The sequence below is a fragment of the Pseudophryne corroboree genome, unplaced genomic scaffold (genome assembly GCF_028390025.1).
Source record: "Pseudophryne corroboree isolate aPseCor3 unplaced genomic scaffold, aPseCor3.hap2 scaffold_826, whole genome shotgun sequence".
NCBI classification, from domain to species: Eukaryota; Metazoa; Chordata; class Amphibia; order Anura; family Myobatrachidae; genus Pseudophryne; species Pseudophryne corroboree.
The window spans coordinates 56,557-71,256 of record NW_026970405.1 but is presented as its reverse complement, the minus strand read 5'-3'; the positions used below and the strand labels follow the sequence as shown (position 1 = coordinate 71,256).

At 42.9% G+C, this 14,700-nt stretch overlaps 1 non-coding gene across 1 annotated transcript; it reads right to left on the bottom strand.

Annotated features, from left to right (window-relative positions):
• Positions 1–13,658: 13,658 nt before the first annotated feature.
• On the bottom strand, positions 13,659–13,732 carry TRNAN-AUU (transfer RNA asparagine (anticodon AUU)). The gene has a single exon. It is a non-coding gene; the product is annotated as a tRNA-Asn (tRNA).
• Positions 13,733–14,700: the final 968 nt, after the last annotated feature.

The window sequence follows — 14,700 nt, the reverse complement described above, 5'->3', positions numbered from 1 at the left end:
GCTGAGCCGCACGGACCCTAGCAACGGGGACGCCACTGGTGGACCGCGTTCCCCGTTGCTAGGCTTTAGGAAATTAAGATATTCACCTGTTCTCTGGCCGTGCAGCAAGGCAGCTGCACGGCATTTATTCTAATCAGCCTTTAGCAGCTGATTGGAGGAGGGTTGAGTCCCTGACTGTCCCAAAGCTTCAGCCTTGTCTAATCTTTTGTACAATGAGTTTACACTAGCATTTAAAACATTCCACATATCCATCCAATCAGGTGTCAGCGGAGACACCACATTCATTTGCTCCTGCTCCTCTCTAATATAGCCTTCTTCCTCAGACATGTCGACACACGTGTACCGACACACCACACACACAGGGAATACTTTTTCTGAAGACAGTTTCCCCACAAGGCCCTTTGGAGAGACAGAGAGAGAGTATGCCAGCACACTCCCCAGCGCTATATAACCCAGGAATAACACAGTAACTTAATGTTTGTCCAGTAGCGCTGCTGTATGTAATTTGCGCCGAATTATGTGCCCCCCCTCTCTTTTCAACCCTCTTCTCTACCGTGGTATAAGCAGGGGAGAGTCCGGGGAGCTTCCACTCAGCGGTGCTGAGGAGAAAAAATGGCGCTGGTGAGTGCTGAGGGAGAAGCCCCGCCCCCTCGGCGGCGGGCTTCTGTCCCGCTTAAACTGTAAAATTGGTTGGGGCTCATACATATATACAGTGCCCAGCTGTATATATGTTATATTTTTGCCAAAAAGAGGTTTATATTGCTGCCCAGGGCGCCCCCCCTGCGCCCTGCACCCTTACAGTGACCGGAGTATGTGAGGTGTATGGGAGCAATGGCGCACAGCTGCAGTGCTGTGCGCTACCTCAGTGAAGATCATGAACTCTGTGGAGCCCGTCTATCCCCATGGTCCTTACGGAGTCCCCAGCATCCTCTAGGACTTTAGAGAAACTAGGATTTTAATACCTACCGGTAAATCCTTTTCTCTTAGTCTGTTGAGGATGCTGGGCACCTGTCCCAGTGTGTACTGTGTCTGCAGTTATTAAATGGCCCTTAACTCCAGAACATTTATGTGGAGACAACTTTCCTGACTTGACCATCTTCCTTGGACGTTTTCCCCCTGTGTGACTGCTCCCCAGCCTCGGAGGGTTGCATCTGTGGTCCCTAGGATCCAGTCCTGGATCCCGAACCATCGCCCCTCTAGGAGGTGAGAACTGTGCAGCCACCAATGGAGTGAGATTCTGGTCTTGGAAGACAGGATTATCCTCCGGTGCATGTGTAGGTGGGATCCGGACCAATTGTCCAACAGGTCCCACTGGAACACTCTGGCATGGAACCTGCCAAACTGAATGGCCTCGTAGGCCACAACCATCTTCCCCAGCAACTGAATGCATTGATGGATTAACACTCTTGCTGGTTTCAGAATTTGTTTGACCAGACTCTGGAACTCCATAGCCTTTCCACTGGAAGAAAACCTCTTCTGTGTCCAGTATGTGTTATGATTCCAGCACTCTAGTCAGAGAAGATCTTATGGCAAGGACCGGAGCACTGGAACGGAATGCTGGGGAAGGGAGCAGGACAGGAAAATAGCCCCTGGCGCCCTAACTCTGTTGTCTCACCCGTGTTGTCAGAAATCCCCTGCGAGACTATGGTTTCTTGAGCCCTTGGCAGCCGCGTTTGAAGGGCGGATTATGTCTGCCCAACTTCGATGCCCCCCGGTCTTAATGAGAGACAAAGGGAAACCCGAGACAGGGTGATAACAAGAGGCCCTCTAACTAAACAACCAGGCCAGGGGCTAAGCAAACTCAAAACTATAATATGTGCGGAGAAACCGCCAGGAAAAAGGACAACCAAAATATCCACTTGTCCAATTCTCCTACCCGGCACCGCCGAGTACCAGAGAGGACTTGTGGAAGCGGAACCCTCCGCAAATGCTCCAAACACAAAATATAAAAGGTAAAGCGGCTGAGCCGCAACACACGGCAGAGCCGCAACTCACGAACACCACTGGATATAAAACGGTGATCAGTCAGGACTCCAGGGAACCAAACGACCTCTTGGGATGAGATGACAACTCCCGAATACCGGACTTCTGCGGACTGGAATGACCGGATACAGCAGGACTGGAAACAGACTCTCAGCAAACAAAGGCAGCATGCAGGAAGCTATTACCGGCATCTGTGAGAAGCCCTGGGAGTGTATTTAACAAGGAGTCCTCCAATCAGCTGCTAAAGGCTGATTAGAATAAATGCCGTGCAGCTGCCTTGCTGCACGGCCAGAGAACAGGTGAATATCTTAATTTCCTAAAGCCTAGCAACGGGGAACGCGGTCCACCAGTGGCGTCCCCGTTGCTAGGGTCCGTGCGGCTCAGCGCGCCCGGCGTCTAGCGTTGCTAGGGAGCCGGCGGCTGTACGTGCACGGCATCTCTAGTTGCTAGGCGCCGGGCCGCGCAGACCATCAAGCGGACCCCGGCGCCTAACAGTACCCCCCCCTTGAGGAGGGGTCAAGGAACCCCTAAAGCCAGGTTTCTGAGGAAATTCCCGAAAAAATGCCCTCTTGAGCCTCGGGGCATGAAGATCCTTATCCAGGACCCAAGACCTTTCCTCCGGACCATAGCCTTTCCAGGGAACCAGAAAATACAGCCGATCCCGGGACAATTTGGAATCGAGAACCTTCTCTACCAAGAACTCCTGTTGTCCCTGTACATCCACTGGAGATCTACCCTGAGAGATCTTCCGAGGAAATCTACTGGAAGAAACGTATTGTTTCAACAGGGAACAATGAAACGTATTTCCAATCCTGAGAGATCTTGGTAAACGTAACCGAAAGGCAACTGGGTTGACTCTTTTAATAATAAGAAATGGCCCAATAAATTTGGGTCCCAGTCTAGCTGAGGATTGTCGAAGCCTGATGTTGCGAGTCGACAACCACACCCTATCTCCCACCTTAAAAGTGCAAGGACGTCGGAGCCTGTCAGAAAATTTCTTCTCTCGAAAGGCCGCTTTTCTGAGAGCAAGGTGCACCTTTTTCCAAATGGCTCTGAGATGGGAGGTTAAGGTAAGCGAGGAGACTGAGGAATGATGAAAAAAAGAATTAGCTCTGGGGTGAAAACCAAAAACTGAAAAGAATGGAGACTCTTTAGTGGAGGAATGACAAGAATTATTGTAAGCAAATTCAGCCAACGGAAGAAACTCGGACCAATCATTCTGGAGTTTGGCTGAATACAAGCGCAAATATTGTTTCAATGATTGGTTAACTCGTTCGGTTTGCCCGTTGGATTGTGGGTGGTAACCGGATGTTAACGACAATTTCATCTTCAATGAGGCACAAAAACATTTCCAGAATTGTGCGATGAATTGTGGACCCCGATCAGAAACAATATCAGTAGGCAACCCATGAAGCCTGAATACATGGCGGAGAAACAAAACTGCCAACCCTTGGGCAGAAGGCAATCGGGGAAGAGCAATAAAATGAGCCATTTTACTAAAACGGTCCACTACCACCCATATGACTCGGAATCCGGCTGAAAGGGGAAGGTCAACCACAAAATCCATGGAAATATGAGACCACGGCCTGAGAGGAACATTTAAGGGCATAAGTTGCCCGATGGGCAAGGAACGGGGAACCTTATGCTGTGCACAAACCTGACATGAATAAACAAATTCCTTGACGTCTTTAGAAAGACCAGGCCACCATACTGAGCGAGAGACTAACTCCAATGTCTTAGAGACTCCTGGATGCCCTGAAACTTTGTTATCATGGAATTCCGTTAAAACAGTAACTCTCAAAAACTCAGGGACGTAAAGACGACCAGCAGGAGTAATTCTAGGAGCTTGGTGTTGAAGCTGTTTTAACTGGGTAAATAAATCTTGTGTGAGGCCCGCCCAGATGACCGAAGATGGAAGTATGGGGGTAACAGGATTGTTATTGTGAACCGGAAGAAAGCTATGTGACAGGGCATCAGCCTTAGTATTCTTGGAACCAGGCCTGAAAGTGATTATAAATTTGAAACGCGTAAAAAATAATGCCCAACGTGCCTGCCGGGCATTAAGCCGCTTAGCTGATTCAATCTATTGCAGGTTCTTATGGTCAGTCAATACCGTAATAGTATGTTTTGCTCCCTCCAGCCAATGCCTCCACTCCTCGAAAGCCCATTTTACCGCCAGTAACTCCCGATTACCAACGTCATAGTTGGATTCAGCGGAGGAGAATTTCCTGGACATAAAGGCACAAGGATGTAACTCCAGAGACTCCGGATCCTTTTGAGAAAGGATAGCCCCCACTCCAACCTCCGAGGCATCAACCTCCACCACAAAGGGCAATTCCGGATTAGGATGTCTGAGGACTGGAGCCGAGACAAAGGCTTGTTTCAAGGCCCGGAAGGACAACTCAGCTTCACGCGACCAGTTGGTAGGATCCGCTCCTTTCTTTGTCAGAGCTACAATGGGAGCAACCAGGTCAGAAAAAGAATGAATGAACCTCCTATAATAATTCGCAAACCCTAAAAAACGCTTAATTGCTTTTAAATTGGTGGGTTGCGCCCAACTAAGGATGGCCTGGAGTTTCTTTGGTTCCATGGAAAATCCCTGAGGGGAAATTATGTACCCTAAAAAAGATACTTCCGTGACATGAAACTCACACTTCTCCAGCTTGGCATATAAATGATTCTCACATAACTTTTGAAGAACCAGACGCACCTGGGTAACATGTTGTTCCATTGATTTAGAAAAAATCAGGATGTCGTCTAAGTAAACGACCACGAATTTCCCTAGGAAGTCACGGAGCACATCGTTAATGAGGTCTTGAAAAACTGCCGGAGCATTGGACAGGCCGAACGGCATCACCAGGTATTCGTAGTGACCCGACTGAGTACTGAAGGCCGTTTTCCACTCATCTCCAGATTTAATTCGGATGAGGTTGTACGCTCCTCTAAGGTCAATTTTAGAAAAAATCACAGCAGAACGTAACTGATCAAAGAGTACAGAAATCAACGGCAAAGGATAGGTGTTTTTAACTGAGATCTTATTCAGGGCTCTAAAATCAATGCAAGGTCTAAGCGAGCCATCCTTTTTCTCCACAAAGAAGAAGCCTGCACTTAAAGGAGATTTTGATGGTCTAATAAATCCTTTCTCAAGGCTCTCCTTTACATAATCATTCATAGCCGCAGTTTCTGGCCCGGATAATGCATATAATCTTCCCTTTGGCAATGCGGCACCAGGAATTAACTCAATAGCACAATCATAAGGCCGATGGGGAGGCAGAATGTCCGCATTGCCTTTGGAGAAAACATCAGCAAACTCCTGGTATTCCACCGGAATGAGTTCTGGAATGATAGCTGCTGCTTTGACTGGAAACGTGATACATTCCTTATCACAAAAAGTACCCCAATGTGAAATCTCCCCCGACCGCCAATCAATGGTGGGATTATGAAAGGCCAGCCAAGGGTGACCCAGAACAACTGGAACTGCTGGGCAATGTGTAAGAAAGAACTCGATTTTCTCGGAATGTAGAGCTCCTACTGTAAGTAGTACAGGGGGTGTACGGAGAGAAATAATCCCATTAGACAGCGGACTCCCATCTAAGCCATGCATGGTGACACACCTACCCAAAGGTAACTGAGGAATGCCTAAGGCCTTAGCCCAAGTTAAATCCATAAAGTTTCCTGCAGCTCCACTGTCAACAAAAGCCGACACCAAAGAACTGAGGCTGCCAAAGGAAACTTTAACTGGGACTAAAAGGGAGTTATTCGAGGAGATAAGCTGCAGACCTAGGTGAACCCCCTCACAATTCACCTGGTCAAAGCGTTTCCCGACTTGTTCGGACAATTACGAGCAAAATGTCCCTTACCCCCACAGTACAGACAAAGACCAGAATTTTGCCTTCTGGCTCTTTCTTCAGGAGACAGCCGGGAGAGACCCATCTGCATGGTCTCCTCTACGTCTTCAGGAATGGAATATACACACGGACTTGACCTTACAGGTGCTCCTTTTTCAGCCCTCCGCTCTCTGAGACGACGATCAATCTTAATAGAAAGCTCCATGAGTTTATCGAGAGTCTCAGGAGCGGGGTACTGAAGGAGACTGTCTTTTATAGACTCTGATAAGCCGAGGCGAAACTGACTGCGCAGGGCTGGGTCATTCCAGCCACAGTCGTTCGACCAACGGCGAAACTCCGTACAATAAACCTCTGCAGGATTTCTACCCTGTCTGAGAGCGCGCAACTGACTTTCAGCGGACGCCTCTCTATCAGGGTCATCATACAAGAGCCCTAAAGACTCAAAAAAAGCGTCAATTGACAACAATGCCGGATCCTCTGCTCTTAAACCAAATGCCCAGGTCTGAGGATCCCCCTGGAGCAAAGAAATAATAAACCCGACCCGCTGAGATTCAGTACCCGAGGAAGTCGGTCTTAAACGAAAATAAAGTTTACAGGATTCTTTAAAATTAAAAAAACTCTTTTCTATCACCAGAAAAACGGTCAGGCAAATGCATCTTTGGTTCATGGACTACCCTTGGGGAAGCTCGCAAAAGATCTTCCTGCGACTTCACCCGAAGAGAAAGATCCTGAACCATCTGAGTAAGTTCTTGAATCTGGCTGACTAAGAGCTGACCAGGATTTGGCCCTAAACCTGTTGGATTCATGAGGCCGATAAACTCTCACAAAACTGAATGAGAAAAAATTAAACCCCGTTTAATTTTAAGTTTTGGTATGGCCGGTAATAATGTTATGATTCCAGCACTCTGGTCAGAGAAGATCTTATGGCAAGGACTGGAGCACTGGAACGGAATGCTGGGGAAGGGAGCAGGACAGGAAAATAGCCCCTTGCGCCCTAACTCTGTTGTCTCACCCGTGTTGTCAGAAATCCCCTGCGAGACTATGGTTTCTTGAGCCCTTGGCAGCCGCGTTTGAAGGGCGGATTATGTCTGCCCAACTTCGATGCCCCCCGGTCTTAATGAGAGACAAAGGGAAACCTGAGACAGGGTGATAACAAGAGGCCCTCTAACTAAACAACCAGGCCAGGGGCTAAGCAAACTCAAAACTATAATATGTGCGGAGAAACCGCCAGGAAAAAGGACAACCAAAATATCCACTTGTCCAATTCTCCTACCCGGCACCGCCAAGTACCAGAGAGGACTTGTGGAAGCGGAACCCTCCGCAAATGCTCCAAACACAAAATATAAAAGGTAAAGCGGCTGAGCCGCAACACACGGCAGAGCCGCAACTCACGAACACCACTGGATATAAAACGGTGATCAGTCAGGACTCCAGGGAACCAAACGACCTCTTGGGATGAGATGACAACTCCCGAATACCGGACTTCTGCGGACTGGAATGACCGGATACAGCAGGACTGGAAACAGACTCTCAGCAAACAAAGGCAGCATGCAGGAAGCTATTACCGGCGTCTGTGAGAAGCCCTGGGAGTGTATTTAACAAGGAGTCCTCCAATCAGCTGCTAAAGGCTGATTAGAATAAATGCCGTGCAGCTGCCTTGCTGCACGGCCAGAGAGCAGGTGAATATCTTAATTTCCTAAAGCCTAGCAACGGGGAACGCGGTCCGCCAGTGGCGTCCCCGTTGCTAGGGTCCGTGCGGCTCAGCGCGCCCGGCGTCTAGCGTTGCTAGGGAGCCGGCGGCTGTACGTGCACGGCGTCTCTAGTTGCTAGGCGCCGGGCCGCGCAGACCATCAAGCGGACCCTGGCGCCTAACAGTATGACTCACAAAAACAACAACCGCGTCATTGGGACCAACTGCGATTTTGGCAAGTTTAGGAGCCAACCATGTTGTTGAAGAACTGTCAGGGAGAGTGCAATGTTTTGCACCAACTGGTCCCTGGATCTCGCCTTTATCAGGAGATCATCCAAGTACGGGATAATTGTGACTCCTTGCTTGCGAAGGAGAACCATAATTTCCGCCATCACCCTGGTGAAAATCCTCGGAGCCGTGGACAGACCAAACGGCAATGTCTGAAATTGGTAATGACAATCCTGAATTGCAAACCTTAGGTAGCTTGAGGCAGTGGCTAAATGGGAACATGTAAGTAGGCATCCTTTATGTCTACCAAAACCATGAAATCTCCGTCCTCCGGACTGGAGATCACTGCCCTGAGAAATTCCATCTTGAAATTGAATTTCTTTAGGAAGAAATTGAGGGATTTCAGATTTAAGATTGGTCTGACTGAGCCGTCCGGCTTCGGGACCACGAAGAGGCTTGAATAAAAACCTTCTCCCTGCTGAATAAGGCCAATTTGAACAATCGGTGAGGGGGAACGTCTTGAAACCCCAGTTTGTACCCTTGGGACACTATTTGTAAAACCCACGAGTCCAGGTCCGAATGAATCCAGAACTGACTGAAGAGTTTTAGACGTGCCCCCACTGGTGTGGGCTCCTGCAAGAAAGCCCCAGTGTCATGCAGTGGATTTGGCAGAAGCAGAGGACAATCTCTGGTCCTGCGATCTTGAAGAGGCTACAGACCTCTTCCTTTTCCTTCCTCTACCTGCAAAGAAAGGGGAATCTAAACTTCTTGCATATCTATTGGGCCAAAATGACTGCGGTAGATAATGATGCGTCTTCATCCGTTGACAGGGAACATAGGGCAAGAAGGTTGACTTACCATTGAAATGAGGATGCATCTTGCTGCCTTTCCAATGAAGAAAGTTTAATTTAGTAATAGGTGAAAAACCATCCTTACAAAGGTGTTAATCAGAGACTTGGCTTTGTGGACACTTTTCAGAGAACAAATTTGTTAGCATAAAAATAAAGCCAGAAAATGAAGAGCTGTTTAATCACTCAATTGGATTTTTCTGCCAGCATATTTTTTTTCTCTGCAACCCACTGCTAAATTGTGCTTCCTAGCTGTTTTTATAAAATCACTGAATCAAATCTAACTCTGATTACATCAGAGAAGGCCAGGTACCCTACACCATAACAGGGAGTTTGAAATTTTGACTTGTCTACTTAAAGTTCACCAAAATCTGATAACAAGGTCAATTAGGTCCCTGGGTGGGATTGAACCACCAACCTTATGGTTAATAGCCGTACATACTAACTGATTGCGCCACAGAGACACTTTGCGAAAGTCCATACTGACAAAGGCTAATAAGCATTCATCTAAAACGTTTCCTAGAAAAACTTTAAAAAGTCAATAATCTGGAGAGTTTTTGTAAGATGTTTCTTCCATCAACCAACGAAGAAACACATTGGTACTTTCCCATGATGAGTGAGTGCTTCAGGATCTCTTGCACTTACATGTGCAGCAGAGTACTGCAATGGAAGCATGCTGGGCCCATAACCCAGAGGTAGGCAGATTGAAACTATCCTCTGCTATATGCATTTTTTTTTGTTAATTAAAGTAATCCAAAACTGGGATTGATATTTTGTCTCTTTTATTTTTACTTAAAGTACAATAACTTTTACCATTTTAATTTGTTTTAATAGTATATTGACAGTATTGTTTTCTTTCAAAAATCCACTTCATTTTCTTTACCCTATTATTAAAATGGTAATTGACAAAAACAAACTACATTGTCACCAGAAGAGCAATACAAAATGTACAAGTGATATATTAAAATCATCTTTCCAGCTTGAATTTCAATGATGCATTGGGTCAACAATTTTGTGAGAAACATCTTCACCCTTAAATAAAGATTTTCTTAATTCCTTACCTGTGTGCTAATTAGATATCACCTTGTTTTCACATTAAACAGACTTCCACATGAGAAAGCAGCAAGGATGCAGTGGCGTTAATGTTTCCTGGTGTCAACCTGTATTATTTCAGTAGACATTGAAATGAGGATACATCTTGCTGCCTTTCCAATGAAGCAAGTTTAATTTAGTAATAGGTGAAAAACCATCCCTACAAAGGTGTTAATCAGAGACTTGGCTTTGTGGACACTTTTCAGAGAACAAATTTGTTAGCATAAAAATAAAGCCAGAAAATGAAGAGCTGTTTAGTCACGCAATTTGATTTTTTTGCCAGCATATTTCTTTTTCTCTGCATCCCACTGCTAAATTGTGCTTCCTAGATGTTTTTATAAAATCACTGAATCAAATCTAACTCTGATTACATCAGAGAAGGCCAGGTACCCTACACCATAACAGGGGGTATGAAATTTGACTTGTCTACTTAAAGATCACCAAAATCTGATAACAAGGTCAAGTACGTCCCAGGGTGGAATTGAACCACCAACCTTTTGATTAATAGCCGTACACACTAACTGATTGCGCCACAGAGACACTTTGCAAAAGTCCATACTGACAAATGCTAATAAGCATTCATCTAAAACGTTTCCTAGAAAAACTTAAAAAAGTCAATAATCTGGAGAGTTTTTGTAAGATGTTTCTTCTATCAACCAATGAAGAAACACATTGGTACTTTCCCATGATGAGTGAGTGCTTCAGGATCTCTTGCACTTACATGTGCAGCAGAGTACAGCAATGGAAGCATGCTGGGCCCATAACCCAGAGGTAGGCAGATTGAAACTATCCTCTGCTATATGCATTTTTTTGTTTGTTAATTAAAGTAATCCAAAACTGGGATTGATATTTTGGCTCTTTTATTTTTACTTAAAGTACAATAACTTTTACCATTTTAATTTGTTTTAATAGTATATTGACAGTATTGTTTTCTTTCAAAAATCCACTTAATTTTCTTTACCCTATTATTAAAATGGTAATTGACAAAAACAAACTACATTGTCACCAGAAGAGCAATACAAAATGTACAAGTGATATATTAAAATCATCTTTCCAGCTTGAATTTCAATGATGCATTGGGGCAACGATTTTGTGAGAAACATCTTCACCCTTAAATAAAGATTTTCTTAATTCCTTACCTGTGTGCTAATTAGATATCACCTTGTTTTCACATTAAACAGACTTCCACATGAGAAAGCAGCAAGGATGCAGTGGCGTTAATGTTTCCTGGTGTCAACCTGTATTATTTCAGTAGACATTGAAATGAGGATGCATCTTGCTGCCTTTCCAATGAAGCAAGTTTAATTTAGTAATAGGTGAAAAACCATCCTTACAAAGGTGTTAATCAGAGACTTGGCTTTGTGGACACTTTTCAGAGAACAAATTTGTTAGCATAAAAATAAAGCCAGAAAATAAAGAGCTGTTTAATCACTCAATTGGATTTTTCTGCCAGCATATTTTTTTTCTCTGCAAACCACTGCTAAATTGTGCTTCCTAGCTGTTTTTATAAAATCACTGAATCAAATCTAACTCTGATTACATCAGAGAAGGCCAGGTACCCTACACCATAACAGGGGGTTTGAAATTTTGACTTGTCTACTTAAAAATCACCAAAATCTGATAACAAGGTCAATTAGGTCCCTGGGTGGGATTGAACCACCAACCTTTTGGTTAATAGCCGTACATACTAACTGATTGCGCCACAGAGACACTTTGCAAAAGTACATACTGACAAAGGCTAATAAGCATTCATCTAAAACGTTTCCTAGAAAAACTTTAAAAAGTCAATAATCTGGAGAGTTTTTGTAAGATGTTTCTTCCATCAACCAACGAAGAAACACATTGGTACTTTCCCATGATGAGTGAGTGCTTCAGGATCTCTTGCACTTACATGTGCAGCAGAGTACAGCAATGGAAGCATGCTGGGCCCATAACCCAGAGGTAGGCAGATTGAAACTATCTTCTGCTATATGCATTTTTTTTTGTTAATTAAAGTAATCCAAAACTGGGATTGATATTTTGGCTCTTTTATTTTTACTTAAAGTACAACAACTTTTACCATTTTAATTTGTTTTAATAGTATATTGACAGTATTGTTTTCTTTCAAAAATCCACTTCATTTTCTTTACCCTATTATTAAAATGGTAATTGACAAAAACAAACTACATTGTCACCAGAAGAGCAATACAAAATGTACAAGTGATATATTAAAATCATCTTTCCAGCTTGAATTTCAATGATGCATTGGGGCAACGATTTTGTGAGAAACATCTTCACCCTTAAATAAAGATTTTCTTAATTCCTTACCTGTGTGCTAATTAGATATCACCTTGTTTTCATATTAAACAGACTTCCACATGAGAAAGCAGCAAGGATGCAGTGGCGTTAATGTTTCCTGGTGTCAACTTGTATTATTTCAGTAGACATTGAAATGAGGATGCATCTTGCTGCCTTTCCAATGAAGCAAGTTTAATTTAGTAATAGGTGAAAAACCATCCTTACAAAGGTGTTAATCAGAGACTTGGCTTTGTGGACACTTTTCAGAGAACAAATTTGTTAGCATAAAAATAAAGCCAGAAAATGAAGAGCTGTTTAATCACTCAATTGGATTTTTCTGCCAGCATATTTTTTTTCTCTGCAACCCACTGCTAAATTGTGCTTCCTAGCTGTTTTTATAAAATCACTGAATCAAATCTAACTCTGATTACATCAGAGAAGGCCAGGTACCCTACACCGTAACAGGGGGTTTGAAATTTTGACTTGTCTACTTAAAGATCACCAAAATCTGATAACAAGGGAAATTAGGTCCCTGGGTGGGATTGAACCACCAACCTTATGGTTAATAGCCGTACATACTAACTGATTGCGCCACAGAGACATTTTGCAAAAGTCCATACTGACAAAGGCTAATAAGCATTCATCTAAAACGTTTCCTAGAAAAACTTTAAAAAGTCAATAATCTGGAGAGTTTTTGTAAGATGTTTCTTCCATCAACCAACGAAGAAACACATTGGTACTTTCCCATGATGAGTGAGTGCTTCAGGATCTCTTGCACTTACATGTGCAGCAGAGTACTGCAATGGAAGCATGATAGGCCCATAACCCAGAGGTAGGCAGATTGAAACTATCCTCTGCTATATGCATTTTTTTTTGTTAATTAAAGTAATCCAAAACAGGGATTGATATTTTGTCTCTTTTATTTTTACTTAAAGTACAATAACTTTTACCATTTTAATTTGTTTTAATAGTATATTGACAGTATTGTTTTCTTTCAAAAATCCACTTCATTTTCTTTACCCTATTATTAAAATGGTAATTGACAAAAACAAACTACATTGTCACCAGAAGAGCAATACAAAATGTACAAGTGATATATTAAAATCATCTTTCCAGCTTGAATTTCAATGATGCATTGGGTCAACAAATTTGTGAGAAACATCTTCACCCTTAAATAAAGATTTTCTTAATTCCTTACCTGTGTGCTAATTAGATATCACCTTGTTTTCACATTAAACAGACTTCCACATGAGAAAGCAGCAAGGAAGCAGTGGCGTTAATGTTTCCTGGTGTCAACTTGTATTATTTCAGTAGACATTGAAATGAGGATGCATCTTGCTGCCTTTCCAATGAAGCAAGTTTAATTTAGTAATAGGTGAAAAACCATCCTTACAAAGGTGTTAATCAGAGACTTGGCTTTGTGGACACTTTTCAGAGAACAAATTTGTTAGCATAAAAATAAAGCCAGAAAATGAAGAGCTGTTTAATCACTCGATTGGATTTTTCTGCCAGCATATTTTTTTTCTCTGCAACCCACTGCTAAATTGTGCTTCCTAGCTGTTTTTTTTATAAAATCACTGAATCAAATCTAATTACATCAGAGAAGGCCATGTACCCTACACCATAAGAGGGGGTTTGAAATTTTGACTTGTCTACTTAAATATCACCAAAATCTGATCACAAGTTTAATTAGGTCCCTGGGTGGGATTGAACCACCAACCTTTCGGTTAATAGCCGAACACACTAACCGATTGCGCCACAGAGACACTTTGCGAAAAGTGCCTACTGACAAAGGCTAATAAGCATACATCTAGAACGTTTCCTAGAAAAACATTAAAAAATCAATAATCTGGAGAGTTTTTGTAAGATGTTTCTTCCATCAACTAACGAATAAACACATTGGTACTTTCCCATGATGAGTGAGTGCTTCAGGATCTCTTGCACTTACATGTGCAGCAGAGTACTGCAATGGAAGCATGCTGGACCCATAACCCAGAGGTAGGCAGATTGAAACTATCCTTTGCTATATGCATTTTTTTGTTAATTTAAGTAATCAAAACTGGGATTGATATTTTTGCTCTTTTATTTTTACTTAAAGTACAATAACTTTTACCATTTTAATTTGTTTTAATAGTATATTGACAGTATAGTTTTCTTTCAAAAATCCACTTAATTTTCTTTACCCTGTTATTAAAATGGTAATTGACAAAAAAAACTACATTGTCACCAGAAGAGCAATACAAAATGTACAAGTGATATATTAAAATCATCTTTCCAGCTTGAATTTCAATGATGCATTGGGGCAACAATTTTGTGAGAAACATCTTCAAGTAGTGGTGATCTTTAAGTAGACAAGTCAAATTTCATACCCCCTGTTATTGTGTAGGGTACCTGGCCTTCTCTGATGTTATCAGAGTTAGATTTGATTCAGTGATTTTATAAAAAAAGCTAGGAAGCACAATTTAGCAGTGGGTTGTAGAGAAAAAGAAATATGCTGGCAGAAAAATCCAATTGAGTGATTAAACAGCTCTTCATTTTCTGGCTTTATTTTTATGCTAACAAATTTGTTCTCTGAAAAGTGTCCACAAAGTAAAGTCTCTGATTAACACCTTTGTAGGGATGGTTTTTCACCTATTACTAAATTAAACTTGCTTCATTGGAAAGGCAGCAAGATGCATCCTCATTTCAATGTCTACTGAAATAATACAGGTTGACACCAGGAAACATTAACGCC